The sequence below is a fragment of the Lynx canadensis genome, chromosome D3 (genome assembly GCF_007474595.2).
Source record: "Lynx canadensis isolate LIC74 chromosome D3, mLynCan4.pri.v2, whole genome shotgun sequence".
Lineage (NCBI taxonomy): Eukaryota > Metazoa > Chordata > Mammalia > Carnivora > Felidae > Lynx > Lynx canadensis.
The window spans coordinates 75,746,452-75,751,539 of NC_044314.2; positions in this window are offsets into that span (position 1 = coordinate 75,746,452).

A 5,088-nucleotide genomic window follows, 5' to 3' on the forward strand; every position below is an offset into this window, starting at 1 on the left:
TACCACCTGGTGGTGGCTCTATTTTGCGAAGTCATAGACAATAAGGCCTCTGGTTTTTATTCTCTCGGCACTCCAAAAAAGCGGCCAAAAGAAACAACTTTTTCAGAAAGGAAAGCCTAGATATATTGCCATAAACAACGAAGTGAGGTTATTATAAAAGGCAGTTGGGGGAAAAAAATAGAAATAACGCGGAGAAGGCTCCGGCAACTTGCTCAGTGCACATTTGAGGGTCACACTCTTTAACAGGCTTAATTTTTGTTTGTTTGTTTTTTTTAAGTTAGTCACAACCTTTCTGAAGAGTCAGACAGGACAACGGTGGAAACTGGTCTGGAGTTTCAGACTAGAGGCAGGAGATCACAAAGATACAAAAACATTATAGTATTCCCTTCCTAGAAACACCGGAGGGTTTAGCATCCTTTTATTAAATAAGATGTAGGACAATTATAAGCGGCAGTTCCTCTACAAACGCGTTCCCAAAGAGAACCATAATACACGTATCAGTCATGCTAAGAGGAGCAAAGGAGATCAATGACCAGTGGACTTTCATGGTCTCCCACAGAAAAACAACAAACTCTGCTCTCGTCTTCGAAAGCTGTGTTCACACATTCAACAGTGGCTTCCCAATGCTAGTGAACCTACCTCTTAAGAAATCAGAATCAGAAGGTACTTTTAAGAGAGCCATGAGTCTTGGGGAGTAAAGACCGGGTAAGCTTTCTGTCCAGAACTTTCTGAGAAGAAAATGCCACCTAACTAGTTTTTAGCAATGGGACACAAGAAAAAAAGCTTTTTAAAAGCCTGTAAATCTCCAGAGTGCCTACTATGCGCCAGAGACAGCCCAGGAGGCTGTGGCTTTGAGGGTTTACTGTAGTATAGTCATTTATGAGGGAGGAAAAAAAAACACCACCTTGAGATTTCTGCTTCGTAGATGTGCCCTGCGGTTCACTGTACCAGCCAGAGGTCAGAGCGGAAGACAGAGAACTATTCATTGCTACAAGTCATGTAATTCTGACCACACTCCCTTTCCCTCTTTACCATGGGAAACTCAGAACAGTTAAGCAAAATAAAAGTCAAAAACTTTGGAATTAAAGAAGAAACGGTCAGAGCGTGTGATAAAAATCGGGCTACTTGAGCTAAAAAAAAAAAAAAAAGCTGCTTTAACTTGCTAAGTGAATATATTGTAATCCTTCAATACGAACGCTATACTTACACATTGCACACAAGGAACTGGTCTTCCCACGCATGAAGGAGTTGGGTTTTAAGCTCATCGTTAACATCATAAACAAATATTTTGCCCACAGCCATAGGCACCCTAGCTCCGAAGAGACCAGACAAATAACTACTGCTCAACCACCAACACGTATCAAACTCAGGCCCAGATTAGAGCATTTTCCACTACGTCAATCCAGAGCGTAAGCAGAAAATCCACATACCTGTTGCTTTCATTCCTTTCTGCAGATTTTCTATAAAAATCAGAGGTCTGGTGAACAGAGTGTCTGCTGAGCCTTTTAGAAATCTTGCTAGCAGGAAAGCTCGTACCTTTGCAAAGTCAGGATGGATCTAAGACCCTCCCCATACAGAAGCAAATGATAAGGAGCCGCAGAGCCATGGACACAGGTGAACTTCATGATCACCTACTACAGGTGTCCACACTTTACCTGAGAATCACGTGGGACATTTGTGAAACAAGGATTCCCCAGCTCTTTCCTTTTGTGGTTTTAATTTCACCCCAGGTGACTCTTACACTTCAACAGGCTTGAGAAATATTCGTAAAAGGGAAAAATAGACGCATGTGACAAAAGAAGGGTTTCTGCTAAGTTACCTGGGTTTTCTGAATACCCTCAACAGTAGAAGTTTGAGTGGCAATATTTTCACCAATCATTCCTGAAGCTGAGAACTTAAAATGTCAATTCTTTAGTAAAATGGCCATAGTTCCCAGCCAAAAACCCATGCAGGGAAGCCAAGTTTTCAAAGCCAAGTTTTCTCAAGGAAAAGGGGAGGTTTTGAGGACTTTCCAGAACATCCTTTTTTCCTTTTTTTTTTTTTTTTTTTTTTTTTTTTTGTCTTTTAAGGAAGGGTCCCTGCTTGGCTTTTCCATAGTGCACGAGTCTGCAGAACTCACAAACTGGATGCATTTTATTTAAAAAGCTTTACTGAATCCATCAACTTTCAGAAGAGAGACTTTCTTTCCAAACTGCTGTGGAGATAAAAAAAATTGTACCTTAGCGAAAAGGGCTGTTACCTCAACAGGAGATTGTGAAGTCACCTCTGTTTACACACAACTCCATTAAGGATTAACAGAAATAAACTCAAATACTTTGAATGCTTACCACTTAACCTTGGAATTAATTATTGGTCTCTAATTATAGGTCACCAAGGGACACTTAAAGCCGTGTTAACGACTTTTATAAACAGGCAAAATGCAAACTTTCAATAGAGGTAGGTCGGAGAGAAATGAAAACAGAGTTTCATGACCATGACCTTAACTAACACCCGTAAACTACATTCCCCCACTAGAGAAGGCAAGTGATCTATTTACTCTTGGCAGAGAAGAAAGGACTAAGGGCGCCCAGGTGTTAAAGGAAAACCATTCAGGAGGACATGGACCAGCGCCAAGGTCACAGCCCACCTGAATGAGCAATGAAATCCAGGTACACCCAGCCTTAGGGAGCCCCGGCTCCTTGCGGGACTTAAGCACGGGCTAGGACACGCTTCCCAACCACAGGCGTGGAGACGCGGCTCCCTTGCCTGCTACGGGGATGCAGAACGCGAGGGCAGCCACAGAAAATTCAAGAAGCGCTGGGCGCCCGGCCTGGCTCGGCCAGAGTGGCGCAGCCTCGAGCCCAATGTCCACCCGCAGGTGCAGGGGCCGCGGCATCTCTCCGCTCTGGGTTCCAATCCGGACTCTGCCACTTACTGGCCGTGCTCCTTCGGCCCCCTCGTGACCGCTCAGAGCGTCAGGTTCGCCAGAGGCGAAAAGGGGACCATCGCGTCTAAGGGGCCGGCGTGAAGAATAAACGAGGAGGTAGAAATACATAAGGAAATGAAGCCAAGGGTGGCCGTGACGATTAGTGTGGTCATTACTCTGGCAAATGATTCCAACGGAGGCTCAGGAGCGAGGGCGCCGGAAAGGCAGACTTTCTCGGGGGATCACACTGACTCCAGCCCCCTAAGGGGGGCCGCGGGGACCTTTGTCCGCGCCCGCGCCGCCCGCCGCCGCCCGCGGTCCGCGCCACCTTTCCCGCGGCGGGCGCCGGGCGGGGCGGGGCAGCAGGCGGCGCGGGCCGGGCGGCGGGGAAGGCGGGAGCGCGGGCGCACCGGCGGGACCCGGCCCCCAACGGCTCGGCGGGCTCGGCTCGCGGCCCCGGACCCCGAGCGCCTCGGCCGCCGAGCCCAGCCGCGCGCGCACGCGCGCGCGCTCCGGGCGGACTCACTCTCCACGCGGGATCCGGGGGCGGGGGGAGTGCGGCGCGCAGACCCGGGCCGCCCCCCAGCGCCGGGCCGCCGCGCTCGGCCCGCCCCCCCCCCTCGAGGCCTCGGCAGGTGGAGGCGCCCGGCGCGAGCGCTCCCGGCCGCGCAGCCCCCGCCCGCCCGCCGCGCGCCAGCCCGCGGGCGCAACTTTCTTAAAGGGACAGGTAGCCGGAATCGGCGTCTACCTGGGCCCCCCCACCTCGCCGGGCGGCCTCAAGGCCCGTCCCGGCTTAGGGGGAAAGGGGAGTTTGCCGCCGAGCTCTCCTCCCACCCACCGCCTTCTCCCCCCCGGGGAAGTGACGGGTTGCAAGTTTTAATGCACCCGGCATCCTTTTGCAACTTAATTCTTTTGGTCTAAATCGCCCTCCCACTGCTCCTCAACGCATGCTCGCCGGCATGCAGTTGCGGCCACTGCTGGCAAAGTTTGAAGAGGGGTGCGCCCCGCCCCACCCCACCCCACCTAGAGCCCCGGGGCGTGCAAGGCTGGCGGCTGCTGGGAAACACTCGCTGCAGTCCCCTTGACCCTGCCCTGTAACTGACCCTTGGGGAAAAAGCCCCCTGCACGGCTACTGCGCATGCTCTGAGCTGGACAGCTCCAGAGAGGGAAATTTAAAAACGGTTCGAGCCGCGACGGCGGCCAAATTGCTGAACGCGAGGGGCGAGCGCGAGGGAGCCCCCCTCCGGAACCCCCGCCCGCCCCAAGAGCGCCTGCAGCGGCGGCCAGACGAGGATCGGCTCCAGGTACCGCCTTGCGGGGTCGGCTTTGCTGCCTTGCATTGCATTTCCAGGGTGGAGCCCCGGGCGCAGGGGCCGTGGGGGCTACCTCTCTCTTCTCCCCTTTTCTCCTTCCCGGGAATCCCTGAATGACTTTTGGGGCGGAACTGAGATTCTTGGGTGGGTTTCTGTGTTTGTTTCAAGGTTGAAGTTTGGGAAACTTCGGCAAATTTTGTGTTTTTGTTTCTTGATTTTTTTTTTTTTTTAAAGACTGTGTGTGGATGTGGTGGGGGGTGGGGTGGGGTGGGAGGTTGGATTGGTTTTCCAGCCAGGGCATGTGGCATTTCTGAAGGCATTTCCAGGGCGGGAGCCCTGCAGGGATTATTCCCCTTTGCAAGTGGGAATTTGGCCCTCCCAGAGAAACATACATGACACGTCAAGCTGTCCTTTTTTATTTACCTTTTTTGTTTAAAAAAAATAAATAAATAAATAACTGAACAATAAAGTAACTGAGCTGCGGTTGAAAAGAGGCTTGGAAGGGATTCAGGTTTTTCTGATTCCTATTTTGCAAGTCCACATTTTCCACGACTTGACATTTGGATTCTAGAGCCTTCCTCTGCCCTTCCCCCATCAATTCGAAAGAACCTGGAATTTCATTCCATTCTCTTCATTTGCTTCTGAAACTCTGTAGAACTGCCCTGGGAAAGTGACCTATGATGCCCAGAAATCTTCTAGTACTTTATTCTTTCTTTCTTTCTCTCTTTTTCTTTCTTTCTTTCTTTCTTTCAAGTGTTCTGCTGGTTGGTTGAGCTTCATCCTTCTGAACTGTGGGAAAACTGGGGTTCTGCCCTGTCCACACCATCACTGATGGGAGCTTTGTTTTCTGCTTGTCTTTTCCCCAAGGAG